Raw genomic sequence first — 20,926 nt, forward strand, 5'->3', positions numbered from 1 at the left:
TCCCCGTCAAAGTAGGGGAGCATAAATCCTTGAATCTGATTCGCGGAGTCATCTTCCACCGCTACCTTATTTTGAACACTGACGAAGAGTTGATGGAAGACATGAAGAACCGCGACGTGACGTACGCCCGGCGCATTACGCGCAAAGTCAACGGTGAAGTCGTTGCCACTGGTGCCTTCATTGTCTCTTTCTAGTTGTCAGTGTTACCAGACAAAGTCAAGGTAACAACTTATTTATCGTTTCGATGCGAGGCCGTACATAACGCCTCCTAGGCGATGCTATCAATGCCAGAGATTCGGACATATGGAATCTCATTGTTCGAATCAGTCAGTGTGTGTGGTACATGTGGAAGAGGAGCTCACGGCGCGGAGGAGTGCACAAGTCCGTACAGGTGCACTAACTGTTCTGATCTTCATTCTCCTCGAGATCGGAACTGCCCGACATATCTGAGTGAGAAGAAGATCTAGGAGATCTAGACCCTGGGAGGTCTTTCCTATCAGGAAGCGCGCCGTAAGTTTAATTCCACAAATAAATCTGCCTGTACACTAGACTACAGCATAATAGCTCAGAGTCTCCCAGGTTCGTCATTCACGACATCGTTAGCTGTGAAGATCGCTGCGCTCAAGGCGGCTGTTGCTCCTGAGAAGTCTGTGCAGGCTGGCAGTCCTAAGGCGTCACAGCAGGGGGGAAGGTCAAGTCCCCCCCTAAGAGGCCGGCGGAGGCGGCATCGTCGACCGGCGCTGGGAAATTATATCCCAGCCTATCTAAACACGAAAAGAAGGCGGAGAAGAGAAACGCCCTTACCGAGCGCTCCCGCACTTCTTCTGCGAAGGGGAAATCATGCTCTCCATCTGGAGGGTATGAGTCTGCGCCAGCAGGTACGCCTGCTGCAAAACCTGCGCGCTCCCCTCGTAGGGGAACTTCCGTCCCCAGAAAGCGTCGAAGTTCTGGGCGTCAGTCCCACCGTCTGTCGATAACGGGATGGACGTCGAGCTGTCATCTACGGATGTAGATGTTGATATTGGTAGTGTTTAGGTTTAAGAGCACCTTGTCGCTCATAACCAAACACACTCTCTTTTAGTCCACACTATGGAACTGTTACAGTGGAATTGTAACGGTTATGACAGACATCTTGCGGAGCTGCGTCAGCTCAATGGTGAGTTCGCGGCGAGTATAGTCTGTATTCAGGAGACAAACCTCAGACCTGGTCATCATACGGTCTTGAGAAATTTCAGACTATACTCACAGAACGATATTATGCTTACCGGGCGTCCGGTGGCGTGGGTATTTTTGTTCGTTCTGATACTTATAGCGAAGAGGTTCCTCTAAGAATCCCAGTGGAAGCACTTGCGTTGCGGGTACCGCTGCCTGTCATAGCAACAGTATGTAATGTTTATTTTCCACCAGGCCAGCCTCTTAACATAAACGATGTCACGGATCTTGTAGATTAGCTTCCACCTCCCTTTCTCTTATTGGGAAATTTTAACGCCCATCACCCTATACGGGGCTCTGAAACGCCTTGCCCCAGGGGAAGGGAGTTGGAAACATTAGTAACAGAGCTGGATTTATGTATTTTGAACATAAGTGAACCAACTCATTTATGTGTACATTATGGCACATACTCTCGCATAGACTTAAGTCTATGTCTGTGCAGCCGAACATTGGTTCCGCTGTTTTGGTGGAATACACACGATGATCTCTGTGATAGTGACCATTTTCCCATTATTCTTACTTTGTTGAAACAAAAATCCGTCGAGGCTCCTCCTCGGTGGATTCTTAAACATGCTGATTGGCTTATGTTCACATCACTAGCTGTCTTTAACGACGTGAAACAGGCGGATCGTAGACGGCGAAATAACTTACATAACACACGTTATTCTTGCTGCTGCTGAGGAGTTCATTCCGTCCTTCTCAGGGACTCCTCGCCAAAAACTCGTACCTTGGTGGAACGAAGAAATCGCAGCAGCTATCAAAGAACGCCGTCGCGCTCATAAACGCTATCGTAGGCATCCTGCTGTGGCCAACTTGGTAGCATTTAAAAAAACTCGGCGCGCAAGGCGCAAGTTCTCATTCGCCAAAGTAAGAAAGCTTCGTCAGAGAGATATGTGTCGTCTATGATGTCACATACTCCATCATCTCAAGTGTGGACTACGACGTATTTCGGGTACCCAAGTATCATCTTCTGTACCGGGAATTTCCATTGCAGGCAGTACCGTCACAGTACCACTCTCAATAGGTAACCATCTAGCCCGTCATTTCGCGGACTTGTCTGGTTCCGGGAATTACCATCGTGATTTCCTCGCTCTGAAGCGGGTGGCAGAACTTCATCACCTTAGTTTTGAAACTCAAGCTTCAGAGGACTATAACGTGCCCTTTACGGAGTGGGAACTCCGCAGCGCCTTGGCGCTTTGCAAGGACACGTCTCCTGGACCAGACATTGTCCATAACCAGATGTTGAAACACCTTAGTGAGTTTAATCTGTTATATCTCTTTCGTGTGTTGCATCCAAATCTGGATAGAGGGTGAGTTTCCACCTCAGTGGCGAGAAGAGCATTGTCATTCCTGTCCTCAAGCCTGATAAACATACCAAGTACGCAGGAGGCTATAGACCTATTGGTCTTACTGTTTGTGTAAGCTATTTGAGAGGATGGTAAATCGCCGACTTGTGTGATGTCTGGAGAAACAAGAACTTTTGTCTGAGTACAAATGTGGTTTTCGAGCCGCTCGCTCAACCGCTGACCACCTGGTACGCTTGGAGAGATCTGTCCAGGGTGCATTTCTCCGCAAACGGCATTTGGTAGCTGTTTTCTTCGACTTAGAAAAGGCTTATGGCACTACATGGCGATATGGTATCCTTTCAGCCCTGCATATATGGTGATTCTGAGGTAACTTGCCGGTATTTATTGCGAATTTTTTGTCTCTCCGTCTATTCCGTGTCCGAGTTGGGAGGGCAACTTCGCAATACCACGTTCAAGAAAATGGAGTCCCACAGGGATCGGTTCTTAGTGTCACTCTGTTCGCGATTGCCATTAACGGTATTGTCGCTGCTGCTGGTTCAGCTGTATGTGGATGATTTTGCTCTGCATTATACAGGGTCTTTTTTTTTTTGTTTAGCTGGCTCCGCAGCACCACTCAGAGCAATATATCTCTTGGCAAATGAGTCACCCGGCTATCGCCTTCCGTGCGTGTTCCCTTGACACACGGAGCAAGCCATAAAAAAGACCCTGTAGCTCGCATACTATGAAAACAGTCGCAGAGCGACAATTACAGCAAGCTATTAGGACTTTAGAACATGGCTTTCGGTTTTCAACCGCAAAGACCTCTGGCATCCCGAGCTTTATTTAGGAAATGTCGCTTTTCCCGTATTTGACACCGATTTCTTGGGCTCCTTTTCGATAACAAATTATCGTGGGAGCCACATGTGCGGCAGTTAAAAGTGTTAGGCTACGGCAGTGCAACATATGGCTCAACAAGGCAAAGCGTCCTTGCGAAATTGAATAGCATCCACCACAGCGGGGTTAGGTTGGAGACGGGAGCTTTTCGTACAAGCCCCATTGCTAGCCTGCTCACTGAATCTGGTGTGCCGCCTTTACACCTAAGGCGCCAGCAAATGCTTCTATCCTATGCTGCAAATTTGCGACAGATGCCACTTCACCTAAGCTATTCTTGCGTATTCCACAATGGAGACCGTCGGCTGTACGCTGCTTATCCCCGAGCAACGCGGCCGGTTGGAATGCGCTTGGATAGCAGTCACAGATTGTTCGATGTACCTTAGGTTCCTTGCCTAGTCAGGCAATCAAGTGGGGTACCTCCGTGGATAATACGACGACCTGAAATAATCCCGAATCTGCACACTGGCCCGAAGGAAAACACCGACCCTTCGATTTATCGGAGGCTGTCCTGTCCGTTATTGGCCGGTATTCAGGTTCGGTCGTCGTTTATACGGATGGTTCGAGGACAGAAACGAAGGTGGGCTCTGCGTTCGTTGCCGACAATGATACGTTACTTTTTGCTCTCCCGGAAACTTGTAATATGTTCACAGCAGAGCTCTATGCTATCTGTGAAGCCCTGAGATACGCACTGCCCGATGAACGCCGAAACTTTCTTCTGTGTACTGACTCTTTGAGCTCGCTACAGTTTATTGATACCTGTTTCCCTCGGCACCCTCTGGTACAGCGGATCTAGGATCTGCTGGCCGGGTGTTCGGATGCCGGCACCAGAATCAAGTTTATGTGGCTCCCAAGCCACATGGATGTAGAGGGGAACGAGTTAGCAGATAGGGCTGCCAAAGAGGCAGTTGTACTGCCCCCGTTGCCTTACAAGGTTCCTGCAAGTGATATTTGCTCTCAGCTGAGATATATGGTTATGTCCTTACGGAGTGCGTAGACCTGGTCGATCTGCGTCGTAGGCTAAAACTCCCGAGTACCATCTCCTTCATCCTGCGAGCGGACTGCTCGTCATCCGTTTTATGAGGGATAGTAGTCTTTTCTATCGTGTGTAATAATGTCCTTTGTCTTAGTGTATTCGTGTTAATCGCGCTTTTATCCCACTGACTCTATTTTAGTTCGTGTTTGCGTATTTTAATGTGTTATTTTAACTTCTAACAAGAATTATATATGTGTATATCTGTACTTCCAGACAATGCCTTGTTCCATCGTCACCTGTATTTTCTATAATTTTATTAGAAAATAGGGCATTGGGAATTAGATCCACTGATTGTTTTAATCTCATAACCATTTTTCATCACCATTTATTTTAAACTCTAGTTAGTGGTACATTTTAAAATTTTAATTATCAAATCATGTCGTCCATCTCGTACCATTAGGGGCCGATGACCTTAGATGTTAGGCCCCTTTAAACAACAAACATCATCATCATCCTTCACGATACTAACGTTTTTCTCCCCATTTTCTAATTGCCATGATTTACTTCAGTATTAAACACTTCCCCTTTCTTTTGCGACATCTTCATAGCGATGTTTGCCTTGACTATTTAACAGAGACTGATTTGAAATCTACACTCTACTAAAAACAAGAGTTTGAAAATAAGCTTTACAGCAAATCCCAAATATGTAACAAATAAAAATCAACATTGGACGTTATAGCCGATACGTTTCTGCGATAATGTGATGAAAATACGTCGTTTTATACGATATGTCGTAATAAGCGACGTCGTACTAATTTTTAAAATACGCTGCTTATATTAGGATTTAGACGGAACCGTTAGATTTTGCCGTTATATCCAGTACGTCGTTAAAAGCCATGTCGCAATAAACGATTTCGACTGTATTTTAAATCTACTTACTGAAATCTTCCCTGCTGTACATTGAAAAATACAGGATGTCAGAAATCTGAAGAGCATTTTTCAAGACGAAATTTATACGATAATCACAGCCAAAAATAATATCTCAACTTTGAAAGATGCGTTGTTGCTGAGTCATGGCTAGGATCGGTTATTCATTATTGTTTTGCCTTGAAATCATGAAACGTGGAATATCTTAAAGATACCAAGTGTATGCATAAAGTTTTGCCGGTTTTTTGATAATACGTAATTTTTAAGGGATTTTTTTTTCTTTATTCAAAATATTAACCATCGACTTCTACACACTTCGCCCATCTTTCAGGTACCTAAGCAATGAATACCATGCCAGGAAAACTGCTTGTCTTTTGCAGGAAACCATTCGTCGAACCATTTTCCAACTTCCTCGAAATTGCTGAAGTGCTGCTCTGCGAGCGCGTGCCCCATTGATACAAAGCGGTGATAGTCATGGTGCCAGATCGGGACAGTACGGCGGGTGTGGAAGGATGTCCCATCCAAGCGATTTCAAGGTGTCTTGCACTGGTTTTGCTGTGTGAGACGGCGCATTGTCGTGTAACAAAATTACTTTGCCATGTCTTCTGGCTCATTCCGGTCGTCTTTCGATCAACGCGTGATTTAAATTTACCATTTGTTGGCGATAGCGTTGAGTTTGAGTTGGGCCATCATCCAGTAACGTCTGCAATTGGTTGAGGGGAGAGGGACGAGACACGAGAGTCTGGGCTGCAATATCAGTATCCGATGCCTTGCTCTCAGCAATACGTGCGACGTTTCTTCTCACTGCTTTCAAGTTTTGTAAAGGGAACAGTGTTTCAGATGCTTACATTATAAGTGCTTTAGACTTCCATTGTTCTCAATTGAAGTTTGGGTTTCACGATAGCCTTGGTAGCCCTCAGTATACGCCACTGGTTATTTTCTTTTTACAATATTTGCTTTTCGTCGCACGGACACAGATGGCGACGAAGGGAAGGGGCCGTGGCCTTAAGGTACAGCCCCAGCATTTGCGTGGTGTGAAAAATGGGAAACCACGAGAGACCAGCTTCAAGCTGCCGACAGTGGGATTCGAATCCACTATCTCCCGAATGCAAGTTCACAGCTGCGCGACCCTAACCTCATGGCGAACTCGCTCGGTCATCATTTTATGTATCCGGGTATTAATCATGTGGTATAGGCTACAAGCTATACATAATTTGAAGTTGGTGGGTAGAATGCTTCCAGAGAAAATACAGAAAGTCTGTGACTAATGACAAGGGGCGTGACAGACGAGTGGCATCGTCACTGGCTTCTCATAAAAGCGGCTGAAGTTGGAATCCCGGCCAATGCATGTGGTATTTTTGAATTGAAAAAGTGGCATCCTACCAGTTTGGATTTGACGTTAAACTGAAGGTCCTTGGCCATGTTGGCGGGTTTGATCCCGGGTCAGGTACGTCAACCTTGTTTCGTTAGATTTAATGGCACGTGTAAGAACTGGGGGAGAAAATTCCGGCATCCCGGCGTCTCCGAAAACCGTAAAAGATAGCCCTTTTACGGCCTTGGCCTACTAAGACAACTGTTGCATATCCCGATGGGCTGCAGATACCGGAGTCCAATGTGATCGGTGAGACGCCATACTTAGCTGTATTGCTAGGCTTTCTTGACCGGGTCCGCAGTCTCATGTATCAACTCCTCAGTTGATCTCTGAGCGAACCGCGTTCCAGCCCTCAACTAAGCATTAAAAACGTTGGACTGGCCGGGAATCAAACCCGGAGCTTCTGTGTGAGAGAGACACGCTACCCCTATATCACAGAAGCTGACAACCTACTTACTACAGTAGGCCTACTTAGTTATCTTTCTTTCTTTCTTTCTTTCTTTTTTCTTTCTTTCTTTCTTTCTTTCTTTACCTTATTCGAGTACGGTAACTAATTTCATTGTGTATTTTTGTGTTTATGAACTAGGCTGTATTATGTTTTTGCCGGGCTTAGTGACTCAGACGGTTGAGGCGCTGGCCTTCTGACCTCAACATGGCAGGTTCGATCCTGGCGGTATTTGAACGTGGTATTTGAAGGTGTTCAAATAAGCTAGCCTCGTGTCGGTAGATTTACTGGCACATAAAATAACTCCTGCGGGACAAAATTCCGGCATCTCGGCGTCTCCGAAAACCGAAAAGTAGTTAGTGAGACGTAAAGCCAATATCATTAATTATTGTATTATGCTTTTAAGATCCCTTTAACTTATCAGTTTTAAGAGATGTTGGAGCACCGGAATTCAGTCCTGGGGAAGGAAAATACCACATGTCAATAAATGTGTTGGCGTGAAGTTCTCGTATCTAAGCACTCTTAAATGCCAATCGACAGTCCAGGGACTCACGACCACAACCTTGAATGAAAACTTATGTATGCTACACAGTTGAAACTCTTCAATTCTTGACTGTTTCTGTGTTGAATAACATGATTTTATTAAGCGTTTCCTATTCACGATAATGTGACATGTTAAGAGCGTTAACTAACAGACCCATATTCACTTACAGGTATATTGTAGATCTAGGTAACTGAAATACAGGGTCAACTTATGTTGTTCGAACTGAACCATGCAACATATAATTAACACGGTGACTTTCTCTGTCAATAGGTTCGTCTAGAAAGACTGAATTGTTGCTTAAGAAGGTTAGGAGGTACTTGAGATGAGTTCATCTGATCTGTGGATGACATTCTCCGTTTTCCTGCGGAATTCTTAGAACGTCTCGTCGTTGCACTTTAACATAGGACGAGATACAACTTATTTTTCTGTTTGTTTCTCAGTGCCATTCAATTTCCCTGATTTTTTTTTTTTGCTAGGGGCTTTACGTCGCACCGACACAGATAGGTCTTATGGCGACGATGGGATAGGAAAGGCCTAGGAGTTCGAAGGAAGCGGCCGTGGCCTTAATTAAGGTACAGCCCCAGCATTTGCCTGGTGTGAAAATGGGAAACCACGGAAAACCATTTTCAGAGCTGCCGATAGTGGGATTCGAACCTACTATCTCCCGGATGCAAGCTCACAACCGCGCGCCTCTACGCGCACGGCCAACTCGCCCGGTAATTTCCCTGCTTTAACGTTGTTACAGTGGGAGCATCTGATAGAACGCCGTTCGGGTTGTACACTCTTTCATTGTCACTAACTTGGCATCACTTCCCTGCTGGCGCGATCCGAGTTTAGGGACCGGTCCATTTGAAGTATGAACCCTAAAGAGAGAGCGGCGCTCGCACATCTAAATTATCTGAAGAGGAAAATAAGAACCAGTGAATTTTGATCCATCCTATTCTAACGGAGAAAACTATGTCGACCGGGCGAGTTGGCCGTGTGGTTAAGGGGCGCGCAGCTGTGAGGTTGCATCTGGGAGATAGTGGGTTCGAATCCCACTGTCGGCAGCCCTGAAGATGGTTTTCCGTGGTTTCCCATTTTCACACCAGGCAAATGCTGGGGCTGTACCTTAATTAAGGCCACGGCCACTTCCTTCCAACTCCTAGGCCTTTTCTATCCTATCGTTGCCATAAGACCTATCTGTGTCGGTGCGACGTCCACTAGCTTCCTTCCCATACCTCGACCGTTCCTGTCCCATCGTCGCCATAAGACCTATCTGTGTCGGTGCAATGTAAAGCAAATAGCAGAAAAAGAAAACAACTATGTCCAGTTTGTTTTACGATGTATCCACGTGTCAATTTTTTTCATCTGATGCCTCTCTTTTATTGATAATATGATAAAGTAGTAAACCACCTCTTCCCTTCCCATGTGTTCTTCTTTTCCCTGTTCGAATAATCGTCTGAGACAACATACCGATCGTCGCCATAAGACCTATCTGTGTCGGTGCGACGTAAAGCAAATAGCAACAAACAACATACCGACGCGACGATGGGATAAGGGCAGGAAGCGACCGTGGCCTTAATTAAGATACGGCTCCAGCATTTGCCTGGTGTAAAATTGGGAAACCGCGGAAAATCATCTTCAGTGCTGCCAACAATGGGATTCGAGCCCATTATTTCCTAATGCAAGTTCACAGCTACGTGACCCTAAACCATGTAGCCAACTAGTTCGGTATATTATTATTATTATTATTATTATTATTATTATTATTATTATTATTATTATATGGTTCATGTTTGTGGATCACTGTAGTCACGTCCTAGTTCGTGAACCATGGGCAACGGCTGAGTGGCCTAGTAAGTGGTCCTGAGAGTCGGGATACCAGTTGCTATGGAATGGGAGTGGGCATCTCGGACATATTCTGAGTCCTGGCCCTCCTTGTGCTCAGGCGGCTAGGACTATACAATCCACCGGTGGTCCATAACCCGTTAGAGGAGAGATCCTCACTTGGAATATGTGCAAGTAGGGTAGCATCCTGCTTCATGAATCGACCGAGCTCAGAACATTTTAAGCAAGCCTCGGACTTATGGGAGTAACGGAGTCCCACTCCCATTTGACAGGCGAGGGACTCCTTGGAAACAACTTGGCGAACGAAATGGAATTCGATGGGGAGCTATCAATATTAATGGGGCTTATGGAAGAAAGAAAGTAGAACTGGCTGAGTCAGCAAAGAGGATGCATCTGGATGTGCTAGGAGTAAGTGATATTCGGGTAAGGGGAGATAACGAGGAAGAGATAGGAGATTATAAAGTGTACTTGACGGGTGTTAGAAAGGGAAGGGCAGAGTCTGGGGTAGGGCTCTTTATCAGGAATACCATTGCACGGAACATAGTTTCTGTTAGGCACGTAAATGAGCGAATGATGTGGGTAGATTTGTCAGTTGGAGGAATTAGGACTAGAATTGTGTCCGTGTATTCACCATGTGAGAGTGCAGATGAGGATGAAGTTGACAAGTTTTATGAAGCATTGAGTGACATCGTGGTCAGGGTCAACAGCAAGGATAGAATAGTGCTAATGGGCGATTTCAATGCGAGAGTTGGGAATAGAACTGAAGGATACGAAAGGGTGATTGGTAAATGTGGGGAAGATATGGAAGCTAATGGGAATGGGAAGCGTTTGCTGGACTTCTGTGCTAGTATGGGTTTAGCTGTTACGAATACATTCTTCAAGCATAAGGCTATTCACCGCTACACATGGGAGGCTAGGGGTACCAGATCCATAATAGACTATATCTTAACGGACTTCGAATTCAGGAAATCTGTTAGGAATGTACGAGTTTTCCGGGGATTTTTCAATGATAGAGACCACTATCTGATCTGTAGTGAACTAAGTATCTCTCGGCCTAAGGTAGAGAAAGTGAAATCTGTCTGCAAACGAATAAGGGTAGAAAATCTCCAGGACGAGGAAATTAGACAGAAGTACATGGATATGATTAGTGAGAAGTTTCGAAAAGTAGACAGTAAGCAGGTTCAGGATATAGAAAGTGAATGGATGACATACAGGGATGCTGTAGTAGAAACAGCAAGGGAATGCCTAGGAACAACTGTGTGTAAAGATGGGAATAGGCGAACATCTTGGTGGAATGATGAAGTGAGAGCAGCTTGTAAACGTAAAAAGAAGGCTTATCAGAAATGGCTCCAAACAAGGGCCGAGGCAGACAGGGAGGTGTATGTAGATGAAAGAAACAGAGCGAAACAAATAGTTGTTGAATCCAAAAAGAAGTCATGGGAAGATTTTGGTAACAACCTGGAAAGGCTAGTCAAGCAGCAGGGAAACCTTTCTGGACAGTAATAAAGAATCTTAGGAAGGGAGGGAAAAAGGAAATGAACAGTGTTTTGAGTAATTCAGGTGAACTCATAATAGATCCGAGGGAATCACTGGAGAGGTGGAGGGAATATTTTGAACATCTTCTCAATGTAAAAGGAAATCATCCTGGTGGTGTTGCAAACAGCCAAGCTCATGGGGAGGAGGAAGATTATGTTGGTGAAATTATGCTTGAGGAAGTGGAAAGGATGGTAAATAAACTCCATTGTCATAAGGCAGTAGGAATAGATGAAATTAGACCTGAGATGGTGAAGTATAGTGGGAAGGCAGGGATGAAATGGCTTCATAGAGTAGTCAAATTAGCATGGAGTGTTGGTAAGGTACCTTCAGATTGGGCAAAAGCAGTAATCGCACCTATCTATAAGCAAGGGAACAGGAAGGATTGCAACAACTATCGAGGTATCTCATTGATTAGTATACCAGGCAAAGTATTCACTGGCATCTTGGAAGGGAGGGTGCGATCAGTCGTTGAGTATACGTTGTATGAAAACCAATGTGGTTTCAGACCACAGAGGGTCTGTCAGAATCAGATTTTCAGTATGTGAAAGGTAGAAATGCTATGAGATGAATAGGCAGTTATGGTTATGTTTCGTAGATCTAAAAAAAACCAAACCCCATGGCACTACAGCCCTTGAAGGGCCTTGGCCTACCAAGCGACCGCTGCTCAGCCCGAAGGCCTGCAGATTACGAGGTGTCGTGTGGTCAGCACGACGAATCCTCTCGGCCGTTATTCTTGGCTTTCTAGACCGGGTTTCGTAGATCTAGAGAAAGCATATAACAGGGTACCGAGGGAAAATATGTTCACCATACTCGGGGAATATGGGATTAAGGGTAGCTTATTAAAATCAATCAAAGGCATTTATGTTGACAATTGGGCTGCAGTGAGAATTGATGGTAGAATGTGTTCTTGGTTCAGGGTACTTACAGGGGTTAGACAAGGCTGTAATCTTTCACCTTTGCTGTTCATAGTTTACATGGATCATCTGCTGAAAGTTATAAAATGGCAGGGAGGGATTCAGTTAGGTGGAAATGTAGTAAGCAGTCTGGCCTATGCTGACGACTTGGTCTTAATGGCAGATTGTGCCGAAAGCCTACAGTCTAATGTCGTGGAACTTGAAAATAGGTGCAATGAGTATGGTATGAAAATTAACCTCTCGAAGACTAAATTTATGTCAGTAGGTAAGAAATTCAACAGAATTGAATGTCAGATTGGTGATACAAAGCTAGAACAGGTCGATAATTTCAAGTATTTAGGTTGTGTGTTCTCCCAGGATGGTAATATAGTAAGTGAGATTGAATCAAGGTGTCGTAAAGCTAATGCAGTGAGCTCGCAGCTGCGATCAACAGTATTCTGTAAGAAGGAAGTCAGCTCCCAGACGAAACTATCTTTACATCGGTCTGTTTTCAGACCAACTTTGCTTTACGGGAGCGAAATCTGGGTGGACTCAGGATATCTTATTCATAAGTTAGAAGTAACAGACATGAAAGTAGCGAGAATGATTGCTGGTACAAACAGGTGGGAACAATGGCAGGAGGGTACTCGGAATGAGGAGATAAAGGCTAATTTAGGAATGAACTCGATGGATGAAGCTGTACGCATAAACCGGCTTCGGTGGTGGGGTCATGTGAGGCGAATGGAGGAGGATAGGTTACCTAGGAGAATAATGGACTCTGCTATGGAGGGTAAGAGAAGTAGAGGGAGACCAAGACGACGATGGCTAAACTCGGTTTCTAACGATTTAAAGATAAGAGGTATAGAACTAAATGAGGCCACAACACTAGTTGCAAATTGAGGATTGTGGCGGCGTTTAGTAAATTCACAGAGGCTTGCAGACTGAACGCTGAAAGGCATAACAGTCTATAATGATAATGTATGTATTATTATTGTTGTCATGGTGTGGGTTACTGTAGTCACGTCCTGATTCATGAACCGTGAGCAACGGCTGAGTGGCCTAGTAAGTGGTCCTGAGAGTCGGGATACCAGTTGCTACGGTATGGGAGTGGGCATCTGGGACATATTCTGAGTCATGGCCCTCCTTGTGCTCACGCGGCTAGGACTATACAATCCACCTTGGATCCTCACTTGGACTATGTGTAAGTAGGGTAGTATCCTGCTTCACGAATTTACCGAGCTCAGAACATTTTAAGCAAGCCTCAGACCTATGGGAGTAACGGAGTCCTACTCCCATTTGACAGGCGAGGGACTCCTTGCAAAAAGAGGATTGTGGCGCGTTTAGTAAATTCAGAGGCTTGCAGAATGAACGCTGAAAGGCATAACGGTATATAATGATTATATTATTATTATTATTATTATTATTATTATTATTATTATTATTATTATTATTATTAGGCTATAGATTAAATTAATTATAATACACGAATCGAAAACTGAGACAAATTTATGTGTTTCTCCTTTTTATCAACCTCGAGCGCGAACTCGTGCAAACTTGTAGTGGTCTGTGCCACATTTCGTGACGAGGGACAATAAAAACGTTCCTAACCACTGGGTCGCGCGACCCATTCAGCGCTTCCCAGGATACGGCGTCGCCTGACACCGACCTTAATCTTTGAAGTTCAAGGGCTTTGTTGTTTCCTATAAACACTGAATAGAGGCGTTACATAACATAAGTGTTAACTACTTGTTCTTGTATTGCTTTGGCATAATCAGAACATGTTACTGGATTGATTCCTATTTAGTTAAATGTTTTCTTTCAGGAATCATGTCATCAAACTGCTACTGTGGAAGAGGACCAAACTGCACGTGTGGAGGTGGAAGGCAATTGAAGCGAGATGACTCTTTGCCTTCATACGAAGCACTTTTTCCTTCTACCTACCCACCTCCTGGAATTACTTCTCCTGTGTCTCATCCATACGGACAGCCTCCCATAGGAGCGCCACCATTTTCTGGACCTCCTCAATCTGGAACATCCTTTTCGGTACCCCCTCCTCCACCTGGAGTATCCTTTCCTGTGCCACCTCCACCTACAGGAACATCATATCCAGGACCACCTCATTCAGAACCACCGCCTGCAGGATTCTACGCTCCGCCTCCTGGGCCTTACTCGTACCCACCCCCTACGGGACCTGTAGGCCTTCCGTCTGAACCTATGTCTCCTCCTAATGGAATCACGACGACTTACACCTTGCCTTCCTATAACACAGCTGGTACCAATACCATGGTTTATCCTACCTCAGCGATAGATGCCTCAAATGACAACCGGAGCAGTATTAGTGGCAGGACCAAATCTTGCTTTAGTGTCTTCGTGGTCCTTATCATCGTTCTAGTGGTCGTTCGTCTCCTCAAGGCTGTGCAGTAAGAAACTTTAAAGCTCTTGTTTGAATTATAAAGAATGAGTCAGTGAGTGAGTGAATGGGTGAGTGAGTAAGATTTTTTAAATATTTTTTTAAAATGGAAGATTGATCTGCTTTCCCAAGCTACTGATTGTTTTGTGGGTGTACTGCATGACAAATCAGATACCTGGCAACTAATTTCATCCTCAGAAATCCTTCATGAAAATATGGAATTTGTTATATTTTACAATCTGTTATGCAACTTTTCAAGAATGTCAACATCTCATAATACGTTAATTGAAATGTGTATACTGTAATGATGATGATAATCATTTTCAAAAATCTTGGTAAATGAGTGCCCTGAGGTCACCAAAGAATTCAGCAGAGTTTTAAAAATAATAAGAACGATAGAAACATGAAATTATTCTTCTCAGGTCGCGTACAGATGCTGCGAATCTGGTATTCTGTTAATGGCCCTCACCTTAAATCCCCTGAAAATGATAGAAAATTAGATAGGAGAATGCACTCGAGCTACAGTGAATGAATTTACGTGGTGCAGTATTTGTATATAACGTATATTAGAATGAAATAAACAGTAGGGATACAAGAAAATTTTACAGTCTTGAAATACATTTTTTATTGTAGGCCTACTCACTACTCAGAATGTACTCCTTCAACAAGACCAAACAGTTGTGTCTTGTATACTTTCTTCTAATAACCTCATTCTTTTGCCCTTGGTTCGTATCTTCCTATACCGCTATCTACTATCACGTTCTCGGTCATGTTTCTTGTTCTGGTGCCAGTTACAATATTCCTTTTCCCTGTAGTGCTTCCTGCTTTAACGGTGGAGTATAAACAATTTCATTATACAGCTAGGTCCCAATCAATCAATCAATCAATCAATCAATCAATCAATCAATCAATAAATCAATCAATCAGTCAGTCCAATCAATCATCTGCATGTAGGACTCTTGCACAGATTCCCTATCAGTTGTTTACCTAGCGTTTTCTTAAATGTTTTCAAAGAACTCGGAAATTTATCGAACGTTATGTCCCTTACTCCTCATCCTATAAATGAAAGGTTACACAAATGTATCCTCTTGAATTCCAACTTTACTTTTATATTTTGACATTCCTTCTTACAAAAGCTCCACTCAAGATAATTTGTCTAATAATGTCGTTCCACGCCATTTCTCCACTCGGAGTGTACCTTATTTAAATTATAATGGTTGGGGAGATCCACCAAATCAGTACAGCCATTTACAAAAACCACAGTACATGTTTCGGCTCCTAAGAACCATTTTCATCTGTTTCAAATAGTCTAAATTAAAATAACCATAAGACGGTGTATACATAATAGTGTGCACAAACCTAATAATAATTTAAAACAAGTTCTAACACGTTAAAAGCACAGTATGTATCAAGTACGTTCAAGTACATAGTCCAAATTAAAATATAAAAGTCGAAAAACGCCGTATCTTCAAATTACAACAGTGCCATTTTAAAAATCCTTCTTAAAGTTAAAACATATGCCCCTCCTGCTATATTTGTTTTAAAAAATTTCTATTGGCGGCATGCGTTAATGGAAGAGGGAAATACTCCTCAAGGTTGAATCCTACGGCTGTATTGAATTGTACGGAACTTTTTCATCTGTAATAATCTAATACAAACACGTAGCCTATCTTTATTGTGTTCCTTTAGAGTTGACCCCCTTTTTAAGTAACGTGGCCAAGTTTGGCGGCCCCTGCTGTGCGTCTCACAGACGTGTCCCTAGTGTAATGGAAAGGTACTGTTATGTGCCAGCCTAGTGGTAGCCCCTTTCGGTACTTCCTGGAAGGGGCTAGTGAGTCAGACGACCGGGGATCTCTCAGCCGGCCTGTAGGGTGGGGGCGGCCTTTCCGTGGTTTCCGTCGGCTGGTTTACCTGTGAGTTTCTGGGAGTTGCAACGAGAATGTTCCATCTCTAGCCACGTCGCGAATATTCTGGTACATATCACCCGAGCTATAAAAAGGGAGGCTAGCCGCGGACAATCAGTGTTAGACTCCGTGGTGGAGTCAGCGTTGAACTCGCAGTCATTGTGGGACTCAGTGTTGGAGTCAGTGTCATATTCTAGTGTGTTGGGGTTCGGTGGTTGGGCTGAGGGCGACGGAGGTATTGTCTGTCGCTAGTGTCCCACCGAGGTCTAAACGAGGAGCTGTGGTTGTTTTGTCGGAGTATTTAGTGAGTAACTGGACTGAAGACCGCGTACGGGACAGAAGACTGTACTGCCCTACAGTAGGCTACTGTGTGTATACTTCTGTGGACTGAGCTCGCCGTAAGTCAGCGATTGAAGCAACTATCTTGAGTGTAATTGGATCTATGTTAATAGTCGCTGTTGTGAGTATTGTCCTGCTGTTGAATACTGTTGAGTTGTTGCTGTTTAGTTGCCCACTGCCGGTGACTGTGAATTACTGGCCTGTCTCTGGAGACGAACCAAGGAACAGTCACAGTGTGTTGTGTAGCCCGTAGCACTGTGTTCAGATCTAGCTGCCTACATGCAGCTGCTGTATGGGGTGATTGGACTTGGAGAAGTGAAAGGGAGGATTATAGAAGTCCCCAGGTAATAACATCGGGCCGTACCTCCTGCTGTGTAAACAGAAGAGAGACATGTACATGGCAATTAGTAAATGCCGTTCATGGTTGAATAGAATTTCGTGTGTGTGTGTGTGTTTACGCGCGTGCACGTGCATTTATTGGGTTATCCTGAAATTAACGCTGTTTTATGCGTAACATTATTTTTAAAATTAAGTTGTAGTCAGCCTAGGTTTGAAACTCTTTGTTGATACACAGTTAAAACAAAATAGGGGAACATGTTTTTTAACATCTGGTATGTGAACGTTAATTTGGTAGATGGAGTTCCAATGGTCGTACAGCATACCTTGAGACCTTAGCTACTCAGGATATGTCAAATCGAAGTTATACTCCATCTGTAGGCGTAGCCATGCATTCAAATGTCGGGTGACCCCTCAAAACAAAGTGAATAACGGTGCGTCCGTGTGTCTTCGTGAGGTACACAGACTACTGCGGACATTTGAGCACGTTGTACGTAAACCACCACATCTCATGAGACATCTTAACGAGGTTCAGGTCGCAAGGGCCATCGCTTTGATCCAGGAAGGATGGACGTTTCGTCGTGTTGCTGTGGATCTCAATATCTCTCCGTCAGTTATTCAACGCTTGTGGAATCGCTACAATGAGACAATCCAGCTCACAAGGAGGGTTGGACAAGGTCGTGGACGCATGACAACCCCACAGGGTGACCAATATCTGACCATCTGTGCGTTGTGGCGTCGTTCAGCAACAGCCAGAAAACTGCAACAAGACCTCAGGAGGGTCACTAAAGTCTCGGTGTCTGACCAGTCAGTGAGGAACAGGTTAAGAGAAGTGTCCTAACGACCCAGACGTCCTGTTCGAGTGCCCCGTTTAACGCAGCAACATCGCGCAGCTCGCCTTCTGTTTGCCCGTACCTACGTCAACTGCCAACTTCGCCAATGGAGATTTGTGTTGTTCTCAGACGAGTCCAGATTTCCCCTGACACAGCGTTATGGACGTCAACGTGTATGGAGACGCCGTGGTGAGCAGTACATGCCAAATGTTGTCCGGAAAGCGACCGATTCGGACAAGGTTCTGTGATGGTGTGGGGTGGCATCATTATTGATGGCCGTACGGATCTTGTCGTCGTCCGTGGTACATCGAGCAGATGCTGCTACAGCATGTGTTGGTTGCTGCATCCGGTGCTAACCCTGAATTCGTACCCATGCATGACAATGCCAGGGCTCATGTAGCGCGCATCACCAGAGCTGTCTTTTAGAACTGGACATTCAAGAGATGGAATGGTCAGCAGTGATTCCCGAACTTAATCCCATCGAGCATGTGTGGGGTAGGCTTGACAGAAGTGTTCGTGGGCGTCCTGTTCCACCACAGGCTCTTCAAGACCTCGAACAGGCTCTCATTGAAGAATGGGACCTGATACCGCAACGTGACCTCCGTCGACATGTACGGAGCATGCCACGTAGGTGCCAAGCTATGATAAATGCTCGTTGAGGACATAAACCATACTGAGGCTCTCCGACTGTGATAACAATCCACCCTGGAGGACTGTTATCACTTTGTTTCCGCCCCTATTTAGACATTTCCGTTTGTGTTCTGAAAATGAACGAGAATCCTTCGATGTTCTTTTGTATACTTCAACGGTAAAGAATAAAGGTTTATTTGGTAATATACCTGGGTGTGAGGTATTGTTTTGTGGAGCATGTCATACGTTCAAAAACATGTTCCCCTAATTTTTTGAACTGTGTATTTTATGTCTTAATTAAAATGACAATCCACAGCCTGTTTCCAGTCATTCGACTGGGTCAGGAATGGAATGAATGATGGGACATGTTCATACTGCCGAAGCCTGTCGAACTCCTCTGGGGCAATGATTAAAGACTGACAGATGAAATGAAATGATATTGGAGAGTGTTGCTGGAATAAAAGATGACAGGGAAAACCGGAGTACCCGGAGAAAAACCTGTCTCGCCTCCGCTTGGTCCAGCTCAAATCTCACATGTAGTGACTGGGATTTGAACCACGGAATCCAGCGGTGAGAGGCCGGCGCGCTGCCGCCTGAGCTACGGAGGCTCTTCTTGATGTTTTAATATTGAACAAATTTACACACTTTCAAAACCATGAGTTCCAAGTGATGTTCCATTACTGGAGCACTCGGTGTGCCCGGACCGAGCGAGTTGGTCCTACGGTTAGGGGCGCGCAGCTGTATGCAGATAGTGAGTTCGAACCACACTGTCGTCAGCACTGAAGATGATTTTCCGTGGTTTCCCATTTTCACATTAGGCAGATGTTGGGGCTGTGCCTTAATTAAGGCCACTGCCGCTTCCTTCCCACTCCTAGCCCTTTCCTGTCCCATCGTCGCCATAAAACCTATCTGTGTCGGTGCGACGTAAAGCGCTCGGCTGCGGCTCCAGCAGCACGGACTCCCCTCACGACGCTCGGCCCTCTTAACTTGTTAAGAAACATTCTCGATATTTTGGACTATTTGGTGTTCGATCATTTTCAAGCCATATGTCCCAATATTTTACAAAATACATTTTTTTCGCTTCTTCGCACCACACTTTTCTCAGATTTTCAGTTTTGTGTGTATTTTTTGCTACATTCTTGTAAATTTCAATTAGACGAATCAAACGACACATCATACGACGAGCTACCACGTCGAAGTCCAGAACTAGGTATACCAACAGCCGCGCGGCATGGCGATTTTAGTACCTAGAGATTTTTCACTATTGCATCACCAGAAGACGTCATACCGAAGTCAGACGCTTGTTGCTGGATACATTGGCCCTACCTCTTTAAAATGAGATATTGAACACTATCGTCCTTCCTCTTCAAAATGGAATATTGAACGCTATCGTCGCACGTGTTGTCTAGAAGTTATGTCAATTGTAAAACGTTCATGTTTTTATAACGCTCACCGTTTCATGTATGGCTCCGAAACTATAGACCAGAGGTGCTCAGCTGGGCGTCCATTGAGGCTAGTTCAGTGCAGCCGGGTTGACGTGTCGTAAATGCGGGCAGCTTACGTAGTAAGCATAGGGTCACAGTGAAGCGTGAGAGCGAACGCACTTTGCAGGGAAGGGAACAGAGACGTTCGATTGTCATTACGAAGCTCTCCTCCACTTCTCAGCGAAATGCGCTCTAATCGGAAGGAAAACGGCATTTTCAAGATTTTCGGGTTTGATTCATACTGCGCTCGATATAAACTGTCAGTTTTATTTTCGTATGTTCATTCGTTCAAAAAAATTAGTGCGTTCTATTTTTTGTTACAGTTTACGAAGGTACAGGGTTTAAGCGTACAAGCTACGATTTACAATTCCTCGTAGCCAGTGGGAATGACAGTATTTCCATTTCTTAAAATGTAATATTCCTGTTATTCATTCAGCAAAATGTACATAATTCAACAAGTTTACTGCTTGATTTTGCACAGTGGTGTAGTATTGTTTGAATTTCCCTGTTTACTGAATTTGAAAATATTATTTAAAACGTATCAGGTGCCCAATGGTAATAGCTAGCGAGGGAGTTTCATCACAAGTGAGGACACAGATATTTACTATCCAAGATTACAGTAAAGTACAACAACAATGTAAATTTATCTTCCAAATAGATGTATGGTATGCCTTGAAATAAATTAACTGATGTTATTCCTGGTAAACATGATTGGATTGTTGGTGAGTTTATCAGGTAATTTGAACCCAAGCAATCACAAGCCACAGCTGATCCACCTTAACTCTGTACCTGGTATTATATTAGAAATGCTTCTATAACACCTCTTAAAATTTAATACTGAAAATTGTAATTCAATTGTAAGTGCAATTACTAAAATAAATTCCGACCTTCAACATCTTAGTGACTATGCAAATAAAAACAGTTTATTAATGAACCCAAATAAGACTCAAATTATTATCAGTACCAGTAGAAACCTTTATTCCCTCCCCAATAATTTTAAACAATAAAATCATATCCTACTCTACTTCAGTGACCAACTTAGGAATTATCATGACTGAGACTCTAAACTGGATTCAAC

At 44.2% G+C, this 20,926-nt stretch overlaps 1 protein-coding gene across 2 annotated transcripts in view; it reads left to right on the forward strand.

Moving 5' to 3' along the window:
- Positions 1 to 20,926, forward strand: part of LOC136876202 (uncharacterized) — a 105,889-nt gene that overhangs the window by 13,754 nt on the left and 71,209 nt on the right. For both annotated transcript variants that reach the window (XR_010860549.2, XR_010860550.2), the window contains exon 2: positions 13,735 to 14,332. The gene's annotated coding sequence lies outside the window, so the exon portion shown is untranslated. The remainder of the gene's footprint in view (positions 1 to 13,734; positions 14,333 to 20,926) is intronic.

The sequence above is a fragment of the Anabrus simplex genome, chromosome 6 (genome assembly GCF_040414725.1).
Source record: "Anabrus simplex isolate iqAnaSimp1 chromosome 6, ASM4041472v1, whole genome shotgun sequence".
Classification (NCBI taxonomy): Eukaryota; Metazoa; Arthropoda; class Insecta; order Orthoptera; family Tettigoniidae; genus Anabrus; species Anabrus simplex.